Below are 20,331 nucleotides of genomic sequence, written 5' to 3' on the forward strand. Positions count from 1 at the left end.
CAGATGATTATGATGATGAAAGATGGAATCTCTCTCTCTCGCTCTCTCTGAACGAACGAGACCAACATGCATGCGCTTTCTTTTCCATATTATTACTTGCATAATAGCTTGCCCGCGCGTGCTGCTTGCTTGTAAAACAAGAAAGCTAAACTCATTGCGAAAATGTTGATGAAACGAATAAAAAAGACACATATCTTCTTACCATTTTAACATGATGTGCTGTCGCTAAAAACGATGTGTGGGTAAATTGACGTTCGAGCGTGCGTTCCTCCGTCGTCGGTTAAACATCCACTGTAGTCGCCGCCGCTCTACCGAAATAATCCTCCAGCACTGTTGTCTGTTGTCCCCCCTCTCTCTCTCGCTCTCCCTCTCTCTCTCCGTTTCTCTCTCCCTCTCTCTCGCTCTCTCTCTCTCTCTCTCTCTCTCTGTTCACCGGTGTGTGACTGACTGTGTGTAAGGTTAAGGTACAGCAGCAGCAGAGAGACCTGACAGGCTGGAGTCAAGACTCAAGTTGGTATTAAAGGGATTTAAAGCCGCAGACGGACGTGAGTCAGTTCTGTTGTCCGCCGAGCCTCTGGTCCGATCCTCGTCCCGCCCTAGGCTATGGCTCAGCCCAGCTCAGCTCAGCTCGCCCCGGTAAAAAAGATGTGAGAAGCTAGGGTGGGTTGGATGGATAGATGGATGGAGGTGAAGGAGGAGGAGGGACCTACGTAGAACACGCGACGTACCTCCAGCTGTGACTGTAGTCTACTCTGAATGCACTGGAGTGGGGAGTTAACGGCAGCGATGGGGAGGGGGGGCGGAGAGAGAGAGAGAGAGAGAGAGAGAGAGAGAGAGAGATAGAGAGAGAGAGAAAGTCAATTTGGACAACTATCCACAAAAATGTAATTTGATCAGTGTTTTAAGGTCTCTATTGTTCCATTGGCCTTTGCCACGAGTTGTGTTATATTTTGTATTATCACAGACTCGACCTATAGAGTATAGATGGCCCCTAGCAGTGAGTGTGTGGATGCAGGTCAAGGCAGGGCTGAGACGTCATGGCTGCCTGCCCTGGTTTATGTATAGGCTACAGTCTATGATACATGGGTATTTATTCATAAACACCCACCCAACACTTTCTGTATATGTATGCCTTTCTGTCTGTCCTAGAACATTGGCCATGTGTGTGTGTGTGTGTGTGTGTGTGTGTGTGTGTGTGTGTGTGTGGGGGGGGGGGGTTCTGCAAGCCAGGGGAGTCCCTAGCACAAAACCTTTTCAGATGGGGGTCCGCGGCCAAATCAATTTGGGGGTCCTTGGCACGAAAAATATTGAGAACTATAGTGTTCTAGTCCAGACTAGAGCAGTGGTTCCCAAAGAGAGATTAGACGTGAAAATTGAAGTATATTACGACTATTTTCACCACTTCTTATTTATTTATTTTTATTCATAGAATGTCTTAGCTCTTAGATTTGTTACTTTGTTTAAACAAACTTTTTTTTAACAAAACCTTTTGAAATTTTAGGAAAAGAAAATGGGATTTTTAACTTCAGTCTCGTGACCCATTTGGTCTGTGGCCAAAAAATGTACCCTTCAGACAATTGACTTCCCACTTGGTGAGTGTATATACTATATGTAGCAGAGGACCAAGTCAGCAGTGTGAAGTCCATCCCATGCAGCGGTTCTCCTGGCCTGCTCCAATAGGCACACATTTCCAACGCTGTCGGGCGGAAACCTCTCAAGCCCCATACACACGTACAGAAAGCATGTTCTGTGTTCTGTCTTTTGATGGCCGCCTCAAATCCCTCAATGCTTTCACATGGTTTGACCAAACACTCGTGTTTGATGGCTGTGTTCTGCCCATCAAACAAAAATGTTTGGTCAAACCATGTGACTTCCATTGGAAAAGCATTGAGGCGGCCACAGAACACAGAACATGCGTTTGATATGTGTGTATGAGGCCTTACAGTATTTGTCCATATTTAATGTTTATGTGATTTTTTTTTCCGTAAAGGAAATTATGAATGCCCTACTTGATCATACTACAGCGTCACACAAACAGCACCACGTTTCAGCTTGTCAGTCTGCTACTTTTTTTTCTTCCTTCGAATCCTGGAAAGTAACTTTTTTTTTGGACATGGTTAACTTCCCACCCGACAGAGACAAACTGCTCATGCGAGTGACGTTCACACTTGACTCTCTGGCAGGTTGTATTGCTGAGTGACAAAGGAAGTCCTGTGTCTGACTGTCCATTGGATGAGTGATCTCCACAGCCGGCCCGCTCCCAAACAACACACACTGGGTATATGGATGCTGCACTAGAGCAGTGGTTCCCAAACTTTTTCATGTCAAGGACCCCAAAATTGACACTAATTAACCCGCAGACCCCCATAAGAGAAGATTTTACAGCTCTAGCAGTGATTGTCAAACACATTTAAGGACACCCAGTTTGACATGAATTAGTCTACGGACCCCCATTTAATGGCATTTCTACCTCTGGGACCCCCCAATTTATATTGTAAAATCAATGTTAATTTAACTCTGAGAGTGTACAAATGGAACCAAATGGGGTCCATTTGGTTCCATTTGTACACTCTCAGAGTTACAGACCCTGGACCCATAAGGATCCATTTGGTTCCAAACTATCATTTAGCTGGGGACCCCCTGGAACTCCATCAAGGACCCCTGGGGGTCCCCGGACCCCACTTTGGGAAACACAGCACTAGAGTCATTACATCTGAATACCACTGCATCCAATCACCTGGAAATGCACAAAGTCACTAACTGACTGACTGACTGACTGAATTAATGGGTTTATCCACAGGACCAAACAAGGCCCTGTATAACAAAGGACAATTATTCACACCCTCATCTGTAGCCTAATTCCATCATATACTGTAATGAGCAGCGGTGTTACGTACATTTATTTAACATTTACTTTTACTCTACTGGAGTATTTCTAATTTCCTATATTTATACTTTATACAACATTTATAAAACATTAGTTACTTTGTAGATTTTGATTATTATTATAAAACGCACTAACCACTTCAGCCATTTTGGCCATTTTGAAAGTAGCCGATCTACAAGCTCACATTGTAGATCTGCTATTTATAAAAGATTTGAGAAATTCTGCATAATGAGTACTTTCTACTTTTGGCACTTTAAGTACAGTTGTCAGTTTGATGCTTTTGTACTTTTCCTCACGTACATTTTTAATTCCGGACTTTTACTTGTAACAGAGTATTTCTATGCAATATTGATACTTTTACTTAACTAAAAAGATTGCAGTGCGTTATTTTCCGCCACTGCTATAATGAGTTATTGGAACTATACGTGTGCTGCGTGTTAATTTGGAGTTTGGTGTTCGGAGGCGTCAGGCCCGCCGTAGCATGAACCCTGTGCAGTCATGGAGTTGATGGAGTGACGGAGAGAGAATGAGGGGGGAGGTGGGGGAGAGGAGCGCACACACACACACACACACACACACACTTATGTGGGTGTGCTGACCTAGAACAGTAAACACAATCAGCGGTGCGGCAGATTCCCATCAGCGCTATGTAAATGAGACAGAGCACTGTAAACATGCTTTTGTTGCAGAAACTCCTCAGCTCAGTGGGTAATAGTAGAAGAAAACAGATCCTGAGTGTGAGAACACAGACGTGCGCGCGCGCACACACACAAACACACACACACACACACACACACACACACACACACACTCTCAAGCATGCACGCACGCACGCACGCATGTACTGTACACACACACTCGGAAGATAATGGCTGGGCACATTTGAGATAAGGTTCTTTTCTATCAAGATAACTTAAGTGGATCAAATAGAATGGAGGGCTTGATTTCATAAGCCTCAGAGAACATGGGCGTGCACACTCATATACACACAAGACGATGCATGGGCGCGCACACACGCATACACACAAGACGATGGGTGCGCATACGCATACACACAAGAGGATGGGGCACAAAGCCTTTGCAGATGGAGGTACGCGGGCAAATGCATAGGAGCAGAACGCAGAACAGCAAGTCCAGTGTGTGTGTGTGTGTGTGTGTGTGTGTGTGTGTGTGTGTGGGCCGGGGGGGGGCTGTATAGGACAATATGGAGATGAATCAATAATGTTTGACCGTTTCCAGGGTTGCCAGATTGTGTGAGAGAAATAAGCAACCATGAAGGTCTATGAAAACAAGCCCAAAAGAAGCGACTAGGCTGATAACGAAATCTAGTATGGGTGGTCCCTGGCATAAAATATTTTTTGATGTAGGCCTATAGGGTCCTTAGTTGGACAAATACATTAATGTGGAGATGACCTGACGAAGATGTGACTGATACATTGAAATGTTGTCGCTTTTTTACTTGCACACTGATAATAAAATAAGGGCTTAAACTGTCTGAGTTGCGCCAGTGCCTCCTTTCCTACATTAATGTGGAGGTCCTTGACATGGAAATGTGTGAGAATCACTGGTTTAAACAACATTTGGAAACAAGCCCAAATAAGCAACTGCACTTGAGAAACAAGCAACCACCAATATTTACAAGCAGCTTTACAGAAAAAGAAGCCCATACAACGTCACTTAAAGCTAATAATAAGCAGACATGGCAACACTGACCGCTTCCCAGTACTGGTGTTGCATATCAATGATTGTGCAGCTTGTCAACACAATAGACTGACCCAGTGCCATCTCCACTGTCAGGCTGTGTGTCAAAAGAATTCCACAGCCCTCTGTCGAGGGAATCAACGATGCACTTCAATATGTGCTGTACGGTGGCATGTATGGATTATAGATGGCAACTATACATTTAATTTGCATGTGATATGTTATGTAAATGCACTGTGTGTGTGTGTGTGTGTGTGTGTGTGTGTGTGTGTGTGTGTGTGTGTGTGTGTGTGTGTGTGCGTGCGTGCGTGCGTGCGTGGTACCCTCTGTACAGCGTAGACCTCTAGACCTACTGCACATGTACAGTAAACAGAGCTGCTACCTTTAAACGTTTATGTGGGTCAAAAAGTGTCTGCAAAAGATTGGTGCTATTTGATTCAAAAAGCTTTATACTGTACCCATGATGTATATAACAATGGGTACAGTGTATATACTGTAGCAATGTGACATATTTACACAATGCTGTACCCCCTCCAACTGTATACCCATTTTCAACTGTTGTTGTAATGTACTGCATCACTCTGAAAGTTTTAACGTAATTTTGATACAGAAACAACCTTGGATCAACCTTTTTTTTATCATCCTATCCTTGTTGATATATTCTGGTATACATCTCGTTTCGAGTTTTATATAAATCATGGGTAACGGGCGGTACTTTTACTCCACTCCACTATTTATTTGAAAACTTGAGTTATACTTTACAAAACACAGTTAACCACTTCAGCACTTTTACTTACTTAAGTAAAGAATGTGGGAAAGGTTCAACACTGTAGTGTTTTGTTCTTGCAGGAAGACTCTTGAATCCCCGTGTTGTGGACAGCTGTGCGTGCGTGTGTGCGTACGTGCATGCGCACGCGCGCGTGTGTGTGTGTGTGTGTGTGTGTGCGAGAGAGAGAGATTGAGAGCGAGAACGGAAAAATGAGAAACCACCAGAATGTCGAGAAGAAGAGAACATTTCCATGGGTAGCAGTATCGTCAATTAGAAGCTACCAACAAAAGCTCCTCTTTCTGTATAACAAGTGAATTAATTATTAAAGGCTGTAGCACCATGGAAGCTATGGTGTTGGATTTATTGCCTCTGATCTTGCATTTCATAGTGAGAGATATACACACCTGCAGAGAGACACACGGCCTGATCCAGCCACGCACAAAAACATTAACAGTATCAATAATACCCCCCAGAGAACGCACATGCAATTACACAATCCTAATCTCGGCGTTACAGGGGTCAGGCAACACCTTATTCACCGGGCGAGCACTGAGTCTGATCGCCGCTGCCGGAGAATGCACTCGCTCCTTCTGGGAGATTACAGAAGGTAATCATCATAGTGCTTCAGTCGGGATAAGAACTGTGATCTTTTGTGGCCAGATGTAATTTATTGGGGTTTATTAGGACTATAGTAAATAATAAATAAAAACATCGCCATAATATTTTGTAAAAAAATACATATTTAGCCCCATGCTCGAATGCCCCCGCCCCCCCTGTCAAAAACTGCTAAAATCCCCAAAACGAAAGAAAGCAGCAAATGAAAGAAAATTAACACTCACCTTTTAGTTTCTCTAATAACAACCTAAAACATGAACCTTGGTTGAAAAAAACTAAAGTTGTCCTTTAAACCTAACCTTATTCCCAACCTTAACCTCAGTAAAACAGTGCCAAAACCTATTCCTAGACTTAACCACAGTAAAACTATCTATGCCTAACCCTAAACTAATTTCTAACCTTATTCTCAGTAAAACAAGAATACAATAACCGCCCCACTGAGCGGTCGGTGTGAAAAACTGAGGGTGAGCGTGTTTTAAGGCGAGCATTCCGGGTTACCTTAAACAAAAAAAAAGCTTTAAAGCTTACATATTATTTATATCTTCCTTTACGCCCCAAACCTAAACTGCAATTCCCCCATTTTGCTTCTAACATACTTTTTTTGTAAAAGAGCAATTTCCGTTCTGTCATTACAAACATGTTATGTGGTCCCGGACAACACTGGTGGGCCTCATTGGGCACAGCTGTGAAAAATGATTACATTGTGGTTTTGAAATCAGCCAGCGGTCAATTTACCAGTGAAATGTAATTCAACGTATATAGACCCGCGCTATAAAAATCCCATTTTAAAGAGTGCTTGTCTCGCAACACAATAGGGACGAGGCTCAAAGCTCTGTTACAGATTCCCAATGCTAAATGGCCTTGCACTCTAAAAACATCATGTGATATATACTCTTTTAATCGTCCACAGGACATAAGTCTCCTGTGTGTGAGATAGGATAGCATTAATCGGAAACACTTGTCTGTCTGTCTGTCTGTGTGTCTGTGTGTGTGAGTGTGTGTGTGTGTGTGTGTGTGTAGGTGTGCATGTGTTTATTTTATTTTATTTTTATCCCACAATTTTTTAACCCATTTTTCACCCCTGTGTCAATTATCTAATTGTGTTGGCCCAGGCGGTGGCGTAACCGTCTGGGCACCCGACTGGTAATCCAGTCGCAGTGTGCCGCGGGTTCGACTCCCGAGCTCGACACGGCCTTTACTGCATGTCATCCCCCATCTCTCTCCCGTTTCCTGTCAGCCTACTGTCTGTCCCTTCAAAAAACCAATAAAAGACGTAAGCCGCAAAAAAATATATATATAAATATATATATATATATATATATATATATAATTGTGATTCTGGGCTCTACACACCCTCCGCCAACCTGGGGAGAGCAACGGACTTGAACTCTTGCTTCTTTTATGCCTGAGTGTCCAAGTTGCTCCTTTACTCCTGGCAGGGGGAGTTTCCCTGGTTGGACGTAGCACGTGGAAGGAACACGTTATTCCAACCAGTTCCTTTCCCCTCCTTCAGGCGCCCCGGCTGGCCAGGGGGAGGCAGTTTAGAGACCAGGATTACTGCATGTTTTTTGTGAGGGTACCTACATGGGGAGAAAATGCAAACTCCACACAGAAAGGCCCTTTCAACCAACCCCGCCTCAGGTATGGGCACTGATGACGCGGAGGAGGAAACACGCCGCCAGCACCCACAGCATCCCCATGCGGGAATCGAACCCAGGACCTTCTAGCTGTGAGGCGACAGCACTACCAACTGTGCCACCGTGCCCCCGTGCATGTGTTTCTGTGTGAACACGTATACTGTCCACATTGGTGGGTTACTCGAGGTGAGAAGAGTGAGGGAGTAGTAGAAAGAGAGAGAGAGAGAGAAGTGGGTCCTAAAGAAGCTATTATACAGTAGGAATATAGGACAGAATGGTGTGGTGAGGTGATGCACATCCACCTAGATCTATAGGACAGAATGGTGTGGTGAGGTGATGCACATCCACCTAGATCTATAGGACAGAATGGTGTGGTGAGGTGATGCACATCCACCTAGATCTATAGGACAGAATGGTGTGGTGGGGTGATGCACATCCACCTAGATCTATAGGACAGAATGGTGTGGTGAGGTGATGCACATCCACCTAGATCTATAGGACAGAATGGTGTGGTGAGGTGATGCACATCCACCTAGATCTATAGGACAGAATGGTGTGGTGAGGTGATGCACATCCACCTAGATCTATAGGACAGAATGGTGTGGTGGGGTGATGCACATCCACCTAGATCTATAGGACAGAATGGTGTGGTGAGGTGATGCACATCCACCTAGATCTATAGGACAGAATGGTGTGGTGAGGTGATGCACATCCACCTAGATCTATAGGACAGAATGGTGTGGTGAGGTGATGCACATCCACCTAGATCTATAGGACAGAATGGTGTGGTGGGGTGATGCACATCCACCTAGCTCTTTATATAGGACAGAATGGTGTGGTGGGGTGATGCACATCCACCTAGCTCTTTATATAGGACAGAATGGTGTGGTGAGGTGATGCACATCCACCTAGCTCTTTATATAGGACAGAATGGTGTGGTGGGGTGATGCACATCCACCTAGCTCTTTATATAGGACAGAATGGTGTGGTGAGGTGATGCACATCCACCTAGCTCTTTATATAGGACAGAATGGTGTGGTGGGGTGATGCACATCCACCTAGCTCTTTATATAGGACAGAATGGTGTGGTGAGGTGATGCACATCCACCTAGCTCTTTATATAGGACAGAATGGTGTGGTGGGGTGATGCACATCCACCTAGCTCTTTATATAGGACAGAATGGTGTGGTGGGGTGATGCACATCCACCTAGCTCTTTATATAGGACAGAATGGTGTGGTGGGGTGATGCACATCCACCTAGCTCTTTATATAGGACAGAATGGTGTGGTGGGGTGATGCACATCCACCTAGCTCTTTATATAGGACAGAATGGTGTGGTGGGGTGATGCACATCCACCTAGCTCTTTATATAGGACAGAATGGTGTGGTGGGGTGATGCACATCCACCTAGCTCTTTATATAGGACAGAATGGTGTGGTGGGGTGATGCACATCCACCTAGATCTATAGGACAGAATGGTGTGGTGAGGTGATGCACATCCACCTAGATCTATAGGACAGAATGGTGTGGTGGGGTGATGCACATCCACCTAGCTCTATAGGACAGAATGGTGTGGTGAGGTGATGCACATCCACCTAGATCTATAGGACAGAATGGTGTGGTGAGGTGATGCACATCCACCTAGATCTATAGGACAGAATGGTGTGGTGGGGTGATGCACATCCACCTAGCTCTTTATATAGGACAGAATGGTGTGGTGAGGTGATGCACATCCACCTAGCTCTTTATATAGGACAGAATGGTGTGGTGAGGTGATGCACATCCACCTAGCTCTTTATATAGGACAGAATGGTGTGGTGAGGTGATGCACATCCACCTAGCTCTTTATATAGGACAGAATGGTGTGGTGAGGTGATGCACATCCACCTAGCTCTTTATATAGGACAGACTGGTGTGGTGAGGTGATGCACATCCACCTAGCTCTATAGGACAGAATGGTGTGGTGAGGTGATGGACATCCACCTATATCTTTATATAGGACAGAATGGTGTGGTGGGGTGATGCACATCCAGCTATATCTTTATATAGGACAGAATGGTGTGGTGGGGTGATGCACATCCACCTAGCTCTTTATATAGGACAGAATGGTGTGGTGAGGTGATGCACATCCACCTAGCTCTATATATAGGACAGAATGGTGTGGTGGGGTGATGCACATCCACCTAGCTCTTTATATAGGACAGAATGGTGTGGTGAGGTGATGCACATCCACCTAGCTCTTTATATAGGACAGAATGGTGTGGTGAGGTGATGCACATCCACCTAGCTCTTTTCACACCAGGGAAATTGCATTCTTGAATATTGAGCTGGCTGGCATGATGAACTGCAACCTATTAGAGACACCCACACACGCACACACATACGCATGCATGCACGCACACATGCGCATGCACACATCTATTAGTATTGTAGTAACACTGAAAAGCTTCCACTTGCAGACTCCAATAACACATAATGCATGGACGCACACACACACACACACACACACACACACACACACACACACACACACACACACACACACACACACACACACACACACACACAGTGAAGGATCTCATTTAGTTTGTGTGCATGGGTCGGATGAGTGCTCCCTATCTACAACATTTACTGAAGGAACGGAAATTAGAATTGAAGATAATTGAAGCGGGAGAAAGAGATAGAGAGAGAGAGATGCAGATATTGTCCTGAAAGAGGCAGGGAGAAAGATAGAAAGAAGGAATTAATGCAAATACTACACAATATACAGTACATGCATGGACAGAGGAAGAGAGAGGTTGAGTATCAGAGAGAGAGATAGAGAGAGAGAGAGAGAGAGAGAGAGAGAGAGAGAGAGAGCGAGAGCGAGAGCGAGAGAGAGAATATGCGAAAGGGAAAGCGAGACAGTCTGCATTTTCACAAGCGGCCATTACATAAGGCTCTCTGGCTCCGTTCATCTCGTCTCAAGAGGGAAAACAGCAGGATTCTATCCCAATAAATCGTTATTCTGATGAATATACAGTACAGTATGTACTCCCCTGAGTGTGTGTGTGTGTGTGTGTGTGTGTGTGTGTGTGCTTGTGTGTGTGTGCCTGCGCTCGCGTGTGCCTTTTGCGTGCACGTGCACGTGTGTGTGCGTGTGCATGCGTGCGTGCGTGTGTGTGCGTGCAACGGTACTTCATATTTCACCTCAAAACATTTTTTTAAAGCTGCTGACGCCTGGTGTTTCCCTAAAAAAACGTTCTGAAAATCTTCAAGCAGTGCAACTAGCATTTCAAACAATGCTGCTGACTGACTCTCATAATGACTGACTGACTGACTGAGTGATGGCTTTGCAGGCACAGACAGCACCACACCATGTGTTTGTATAATGTTGTGGTGACCAAACCCACATTTTGAATCATAATGGGGATATTTAGCAAATTCTTCACGGTGACTGTACTGAATTAAATGAACTAGGGGCCTTACCCGTTCTAATACAGTATATGAACTGAACACAAATTATGTACAGTGTGGGTAATGCAATATAATAGATCACATTGATTGGGAGGGAATTGTTTACGGATGATGTTGGGAAGTTGGGTTGAACTTGGGCACTAAATTAATGTTATTATATGAAATAGATAGATAGATCATTAAATCTCTGTGTTTATTTATTCATCATTTTATTTTACCGACGGCACGGGATGGCGGTCATTGCGCCGTCGCAGTAATGTAAGTTTGGGAGTGAAGCCAAAATGGAAAACATTTACAAAACAGTTACAAAACATTAAACTATACACAAGCACATGGAAGCGCCTAAGCCTTATTTACATTTTGGTAAGAAAATGTGTCCCGTTGTAGCTTCTAGATTGAGCCGTGAGCTTGGTTGATTGTGTGCCGAGACATGGCGCACATCCAAGTATGAATCAGGCAATACATACATTCTAAAAAATGTATAACTTTAATTGCTCATCACGTATAGCCTTGGCATGCAAGCGGCAATCACTGTCGCGCACACACTACACTACACTGTAGCAAAAGCAGACAGCAGTGAACAAACATGTCAATTCCTCACACGCATTAATGCACACACACACGCGCATGGGCGCGCACACACGCATGTGCAGTATACACCCACAATCACGGGTCACGGAGAAATGGCTGTCATTTGTGATTGGTTCCTGCTGCCGAGGGCAAACCCACAATAGCCAATTATCTGTCATTATACGCCACGGCAGCTCCTGTGGCCTGGATGACTCTGTGTTTGTGTGTGTGTTGCTATGAGCAGTACAGTATGTGTACACTCACACACACACAGATTGGCAGGGGAGGAGAAGAAGGAGGAGGAGGAGGAAAACCAGGCAGAAAAACTGAGAGAGGACGAGAGTGAGGGAATAACAAACGGCGTGAGAGAGAGAGACAGAGACAGATGATTGTGTGTGACAGTGGTGGAGGAGATAAGCCAGACCTCATGGTGACAGATGCCAGCAGCAGATGACATGGCCCGATACGTACACGACCACAACGTAAGTGGTCACAGAATGATGCCACCGACCGGCGGGACGGACAAGGAGGCACAACACAACGGTGTCATCGGACACCATTGTGGGTTTTTTTTCCCGTCGTACATTAAAGAAAAGATACTCATTGTGCAGAATGTCCCGTTTTAAGTTTTCAAATGTATAATTTTTTTTTTTTTGAAAATAGCCGATCTACAAGCTCACAATGCGTCACATCGCAACCTTTCAAATGGCTGTGTGTTTTGTAAATATAATGAAAATCTACAGAGTAAAAGTACAACATTTGGTTCCGAGATGTAATGGAGCAGAAGTAAAAGCATTGACATGTTTCCTGTTTTCTTCTCCGTACATTAACGTCCACTACACTAGAGCATACCACCACGGCGTCAGGCAAAAGCATCCATCTGCAAGCTGAGACGCGTCGTGGTGCGTCACATTTTGAGATGCTCTTGGTATTTTTGGCCTTTGAATCGTGAAAGGTTAAACAGTTTTGGACATATAAGGTTTCCACCCGACAGAGACTATTATGATGAGTGCCGTGGTGACCGACCGATGAGTGGTGCATGACCCTGCCTGACGCGCTGTGTATGACACCATGACGAGCGCACACACACACACACACACACACACACACACACACACACACACACACACAGTGTGGTGGTTTCCATTAGCCCACTGCTTTGAACCGGTGTCTCTTTGACCCAGTGAATTGAACGAGGGTTTAAATTGGACAAGTATGTTATTATCGGCCACGTCAGTTTGGCTGATATTGTTGCCATCACGTGTGCGTGTGTGCGCGTGCGCGCGCGTGTGCGCGCGTGCGTGCATCATCATGGCAAAATGTTGTAGTGGGAACTAAGACATAAGCAGTTTTCAGTACGTTGCCATCGGTTGTCTGTCTGTCTGTCTGTCTGTCTGTCTGTCTGTCTGTATGTCTGTAATAACATGGATAGTCACAAGATTAACTCATACAAGTGAAGTACGGTTCCCAAACCTTTTAGCTCGTGACCCAAAAGAGACATTAAGACATTCACCCTGGGACCCATACCAGTGAAAATAGCAGATCTACAAGCTCAGAATGCGTTGCTTCGCCCGGCGTTGCGAGCTTGTGGATCCCTATACTGTATATACTTTTCCCGGTTAACGAAGTATAGTCTAAGACTTAGACTATATACTTAACCACTAGACTCTAAGTGGTTAAGAACAATCAATAGATCCTTATAATTATTAATTAACTTAAGAAGGCACATTAAACCTTTATTCGGCTTTACAGCCTAAGCTTCACATCATCATTAGCGGCTGAAGCAGATCTCTAAACAAAACAACACTGAAAGCTCTGGATGACTCCAACAACAGGAAAGCCACCTATAGGCCAAGCTATGAAACAACTAGCCTTTGATCAGTGCATCAAAGACACAACTGAAGACAATGGAACTCTCATTGATAGTATTAAAAATACACTGGTTCCCAAACAGTGGTTCGGGCCTTGGGACCCATTTGTGGGTCGCAGACGGATTTGTATGGGTCCCTACATTTTGTTTGAATTATTATTTCAAAGAACATCGCCACAATGGCCTCTGATTGGCCTATACCGAACAGTGTCTATGAATTGATTGCATAGGGCCTAAATGGAAACAAGACGGACATTTTGTATGTTTGACTCTGTTGATGTTTATACATTCTGTCTAATAAACTAATCAATCAATCAATCAATCAAAAGTACATTTTGTTGAATTTTGTCCCACCTAATACTTCGGTAGACCTGGTGCGAATGGGTGGAGAAATTGGGATTCTTGCATATTTCATTGCTGCGGTTTTCCTTCACACTGTCATCCGCAGCAATTGGAAACGAAGCAGGGGGGACCTTTATCAATGTGTTCCATTCATAAACTAGCCTACACAGTGAAATCTATGGTGGTAAAATTATACTCATAACGTGCATGTGTCGTGCCGTCTGGGACTGGACCCCCCCCCCCCCCCCCTCTCTCTCTCACTATACGCACGCAGCCACGCACTGTTCTATTGGGCATGGAGGCACAGCGCTGAGCGCACTGATACAACAAACAGCAGCGCAAAATGTTTACAAGTTTATCGAGATGAAAGTCCCTACTCCCCAGTCCCCACACAGTTACAGCACTCCATGTTTACGTCACGCACAGACAGACAGACAGACAGACAGAATATTCTGTAGGCTATAATACACTGCAGTGTTTTTATGTGTTTTCTTAAGCAATTGTTTAATGTACTCGTCCTCATTTCGATCAGGGCTTCAGTCTCCTCATTTGACCACGTCTATCCACGGTAACGGGACATCTTTGCGCTACGTAAAATATGCCTTCTCCGTCTCCAACTGTGTTCAGCTCCTCACCCCACATTGTTTGCTTCATTTCCTTTATTTACTGCGGATTGCATTCACACCTGCACCGAGGCGAATCGTAATCAAGTGCGATTGGAAGCGAAGCGAAACCCCCGTTTTTGCTCGGAGTAGAATGCAGTTCTTTGATACGCATTATGATTCGAATGAGCCTTCACACCTGCCAAACGAAGTGCACTTTCTGAAAATGCGCAGCAGGATTCGTTTTAATCGCAGCAAAGCTCTCTGGTGTGAATGTCACCTAAGACTAAAAAAACTATGGTTTTTATATTTCGTCGAATAAGACAAGACTAAGACTAAGGGGCGTCTACCTTTCTATGTCACTTAGCAGTTAGTACAAGTATGATCTATTAAGATACATCAATCTTTCAGTTTTTCACAGTCCAGAGTTGAATGAACACTTTACTGTGTAGAGAGAGAATGAGTAGAGCTCCTATTGCTTCGGTCCATTACTTCAGTTAGCAGCTCTAACGACCTATAATTAAAATCAAGGGATGTGCTGTCTGTTCTTACAAAGTGAACATCATTGTCTTTAAATTGCAGCCTTTCAAATCTGCTTTTACACTAGCATATTGTGCTTTTATTGCAAATAAGACCAGAGAGTGATGGCAGAATGACACCATGCCTAGTGATAGAATCCTTACTGTGGATTTGGCAAGTGAAGATATTATATAAGATAATATAGACATGCTAGTTAGCGTGTGATAAGAAGACTTGAATTTGATCCCCGACTGATAATATTCTAATTTGTTGCTACAAACCATGTATAGCGGGGGGCGGACTTGTAAGAAATCAGCAAGATTTGGCTTTTGGTGACTATAGTTTCTGAATTTTGGTGTGGTGTTAGGTATGGGTATAAGGATTTCAGAAAGCTGTGCAAACGTGTTGGGAGCGCCCCCTAGTGGTCTGTTTGCACAGACTCAAATATTGGATGTGTATACAGTAGACCTACTGTATACACATCCAATATATATGTTTATAAATATAATATCCTATACATTTAGTATGTTATTTAGCACACCTAATAGTAACAGAATCTATTGTCTAAATTTATTTCATCAATTATTTTGGTTTTCAACCATACCTATACATATCCAATATTTGAGTCTGTGCAAACAGACCACTAGGGGGCGCTCCCAACGTGTTTGCACAGCTTTTTGAAATCCTTATACCCATACCTAACACCACACCAAAATTCAGAAACTAGTCACCAAAAGCCAAATCTTGCTGATTTCTTACAAGTCTGCCCCCCGCTAATAGTACAAATCAATGACAAAATTGAAATTCTTTGCAGGGACAGTGGGCGCATGCTTTCATTTCATATTTTAGAAGTGAATTGAATAAGGTTGATCGAAGGCCATACCTCATTCCGGGACCAACTGAAATACGTGCACATTCACAGTGTATCTAATATGTTTCTAACGATATAATTATTTGCCATTCTACAGCAGTTCAGCATATTCCAATTATTGTTTTGGAAAATAGTTGGCAGTAAATATCAAGTATTCCATGAGTGTGATAATAAACTAAAGTACTGGGTTTGAGTACTTCGTCTACCACAAGTATCCCCCCCCCCTCAATGGGAGAAAGAAAATGTTTATTCCACTGTGTAACTCTAAAACCTGTGATTGGCCATGGGGTCTAACGCCACATGTGTGTGTCGCAGTGAATAACGTGTGTCCGAGTGAGAGACACACACACAAAGTGTACATTTTGAACGAAGGGAGACAGCGATGTGTCTTTGGCCAATGGCCACTGACCGTGCTGGGTACCTTTCCTACCTATACCGAATGTCACCATCCAATCAGCATCACCTGCCGAATGTCATCATTCAATTAGCATCACCTGGCGAATGACACCATCCAATCAGCATCAGGAGCGTCCCACAGAGCTCATGTAGTCAGTGTGTGTATAGGGAGAGAGAAAGAGAGAGAGAGAGAGAGAGAGCACGTGCCTTATGCCTGGGTGTGTGACATGACATTTAAGCGGGTGGGTTTGAGAGGCCCTCACTGTCCTTGCCCTTCCACACACCATATCACACAGCATAATATAAGCCTCCAGCCCTCTGGGCCTGTCCAACCAAGCACTCAACACAAAAGGGCCAAACTGAACCGCTCTAGTCTGCACTCTAACATCAATACGTCCATTGTTGTGACGCTCGACGGGACAAAATAGCACCGTATAGCATAGAACAGACAGTCAACGTTCACATAGCACTGTATAGCACAGAGCAGACAGTCAACGTTCACATAGTACTACAGCACAGAGCAGACAGTCAACATTCACATAGCACTGTATAGCACAGAGCAGACAGTCAACGTTCACATAGCACTGTATAGCACAGAGCAGACAGTCAACGTTCACATAGTACTACAGCACAGAGCAGACAGTCAACGTTCACATAGCACTGTATAGCACAGAGCAGACAGTGAACGTTCACATAGTACTACAGCACAGAGCAGACAGTCAACGTTCACATAGTACTACAGCACAGAGCAGACAGTCAACGTTCACATAGTACTACAGCACAGAGCAGACAGTCAACGTTCACATAGCACTGTATAGCACAGAGCAGACAGTCAACGTTCACATAGCACTGTATAGCACAGAGCAGACAGTCAACGTTCACATAGCACTGTATAGCACAGAGCAGACAGTCAACGTTCACATAGTACTACAGCACCTTAGAGTATATATGAATAGAGAAGGCACCCAGAGGAAACCCTGAGGCGAAATGGACATAGTGGCCGGATTTGTAATTGCAGCTCGAGCCAGCGCTGGTCCATTGACTATCATTGCGCACGTTCATGTGATTGAGGCCATGACACGTGAACGAATGTTTCATACGTGAACGCTCACAAACGGCACAATGATAGTCAACGGCAGCGCGTTCATGTGTTTGGGGCAAATCCATCCCAGAATGCACTCTGTTCCTACCAGGAAGGAGGAGTGAAATCGCCTCATGCGCTTTTGAGCAACTTAATGCAAGTGGATGGGAGGAGAACTCGGGTGTCTTCTCTATTCATATATACTCTAAGTATAGCACAGAGCAGACAGTCAACGTTCACATAGTACTACAGCAAAGAGCAGACAGTCAACGTTCACATAGCACTGTATAGCACAGAGCAGACAGTCAACGTTCACATAGTACTACAGCAGAGCAGACAATCAACGTTCACATAGCACTGTATAGCACAGAGCAGACAGTCAACGTTCACATAGCACATAGCATATAGAAAGAAAGAAAGAAAGAAAGAAAGAGGCCCTCAACTATGATGATAATCCCATTAGGACTGTGGCTCCGATGAGTATGGTGCTCTGCGACAGCAAGAGAGATTACTTTTATCAGTGTGTGTGTACCACTGTGCACATGTGTGTGTGTGTGTGTGTGTGTAGTCAAACATGTGCATGAGCGCGGGTCCTCCGCTGACCCTCCTAATTGTCAGACGTGACTCAGGCGAAGGTAATTGCAGCCACAAAGGCAAACGGGGCAGCACACAAAGGCTACGGCTCGCCCAGGAGTCCCCTGACTAATGGCTAATGGTGCCATAAAGGATGGAGTCGCACGTACCCACGTGCGTGCACACACACACACACACACACACACACACACACACACACAGACACACACAGACAGCCGCGCCTGTCTCCCTATCACATGGAAGCATCACACAGTCATAGAGGGAGAGAGACCCTGCATGGGAGAGACAGAGAGGGAACAATGTCTCTCTCTCACACTGCATTAGAGAGCAGGAGATAGATTGGTTTCTGCTGAGAGCTCATCTCCTCTGTTCTCTGTCCTACGGCTCTGACCGCCTCACCACGGTCCACTTCCACAGGAGGCTGTGTTCTCTGACCGCCTCACCACGGTCCACTTCCACAGGAGGCTGTGTTCTCTGACCGCCTCACCACGGTCCACTTCCACAGGAGGCTGTGTTCTCTGACCTCCTCACCACGGTCCACTTCCACAGGAGGCTGTGTTCTCTGACCGCCTCACCACGGTCCACTTCCACAGGAGGCTGTGTTCTCTGACCTCCTCACCACGGTCCACTTCCACAGGAGGCTGTGTTCTCTAGCCTCACCACGGTCCACTTCCACAGGAGGCTGTGTTCTCTGACCGCCTCACCACGGTCCACTTCCACAGGAGGCTGTGTTCTCTGACCTCCTCACCACGGTCCACTTCCACAGGAGGCTCTGTTCTCTAGCCTCACCACGGTCCATTTCCACAGGAGGCTCTGTTCTCTAGCCTCACCACGGTCCACTTCCACAGGAGGCTCTGTTCTCTGACCGCCTCACCACGGTCCACTTCCACAGGAGGCTCTGTTCTCTAGCCTCACCACGGTCCATTTCCACAGGAGGCTCTGTTCTCTAGCCTCACCACGGTCCACTTCCACAGGAGGCTCTGTTCTCTGACCGCCTCACCACGGTCCACTTCCACAGGAGGCTGTGTTCTCTGACCTCCTCACCACGGTCCACTTCCACAGGAGGCTGTGTTCTCTGACCGCCTCACCACGGTCCACTTCCACAGGAGGCTGTGTTCTCTGACCGCCTCACCACGGTCCACTTCCACAGGAGGCTGTGTTCTCTGACCGCCTCACCACGGTCCATTTCCACAGGAGGCTGTGTTCTCTGACCTCCTCACCACGGTCCACTTCCACAGGAGGCTCTGTTCTCTGACCGCCTCACCACGGTCCATTTCCACAGGAGGCTCTGTTCTCTAGCCTCACCACGATCCACTTCCACAGGAGGCTCTGTTCTCTAGCCTCACCACGGTCCACTTCCACAGGAGGCTCTGTTCTCTGACCGCCTCACCACGGTCCACTTCCACAGGAGGCTCTGTTCTCTGACCTCCTCACCACGGTCCACTTCCACAGGAGGCTCTGTTCTCTGACCGCCTCACCACGGTCCACTTCCACAGGAGGCTCTGTTCTCTAGCCTCACCACGGTCCACTTCCACAGGAGGCTGTGTTCTCTGACCGCCTCACCACGGTCCATTTCCACAGGAGGCTGTGTTCTCTGACCGCCTCACCACGGTCCACTTCCACAGGAGGCTGTGTTCTCTGACCGCCTCACCACGGTCCACTTCCACAGGAGGCTGTGTTCTCTGACCGCCTCACCACGGTCCACTTCCACAGGAGGCTGTGTTCTCTGACCGCCTCACCACGGTCCATTTCCACAGGAGGCTCTGTTCTCTAGCCTCACCACGATCCACTTCCACAGGAGGCTCTGTTCTCTAGCCTCACCACGGTCCACTTCCACAGGAGGCTGTGTTCTCTGACCTCCTCACCACGGTCCACTTCCACAGGAGGCTCTGTTCTCTAGCCTCACCACGGTCCATTTCCACAGGAGGCTGTGTTCTCTAGCCTCACCACGGTCCACTTCCACAGGAGGCTCTGTTCTCTAGCCTCACCACGGTCCACTTCACAGGAGGCTCTGTTCTCTGACCTCCTCACCACGGTCCACTTCCACAGGAGGCTCTGTTCTCTAGCCTCACCACGATCCACTTCCACAGGAGGCTGTGTTCTCTGACCTCCTCACCACGGTCCACTTCCACAGGAGGCTGTGTTCTCTGACCTCCTCACCACGATCCACTTCCACAGGAGGCTCTGTTCTCTGACCGCCTCACCACGGTCCACTTCCACAGGAGGAGGATTAACCCGTCCAGACCGTGAAGGTGTCTGTGTCACCTGAGATTTTATATATCCATTATTTCATACTTTTATTCTATTCAAAAAATAGCATACAAGATCGCAGCGCTTTTGAAAAAAGCGAACTTTTTTTAAACTAAAATCTTTGCTTCTGGGGGTCCCAATGGTGTGATGCTTCTTATGTTTTTATCATT

General features: G+C 45.8%; 1 protein-coding gene across 8 annotated transcripts in view; it reads right to left on the reverse strand.

Annotated features, from left to right (window-relative positions):
- Window positions 1-20,331, reverse strand: part of LOC310858809 (receptor-type tyrosine-protein phosphatase delta-like) — a 192,122-nt gene that overhangs the window by 167,141 nt on the left and 4,650 nt on the right. For 7 of the 8 annotated variants that reach the window (XM_083765092.1, XM_083765090.1, XM_083765087.1 and 4 more), the window contains exon 1: window positions 203-624. The exons of the other annotated variant lie outside the window; for it this stretch is intronic. The gene's annotated coding sequence lies outside the window, so the exon portion shown is untranslated. Of the gene's footprint in view, window positions 1-202; window positions 625-20,331 lie in introns of those variants that run through there. 8 annotated transcript variants of the gene reach the window in all.

The sequence above is a fragment of the Protomyctophum parallelum genome (genome assembly GCF_964188405.1).
Source record: "Protomyctophum parallelum genome assembly, chromosome: 5".
Lineage (NCBI taxonomy): Eukaryota > Metazoa > Chordata > Actinopteri > Myctophiformes > Myctophidae > Protomyctophum > Protomyctophum parallelum.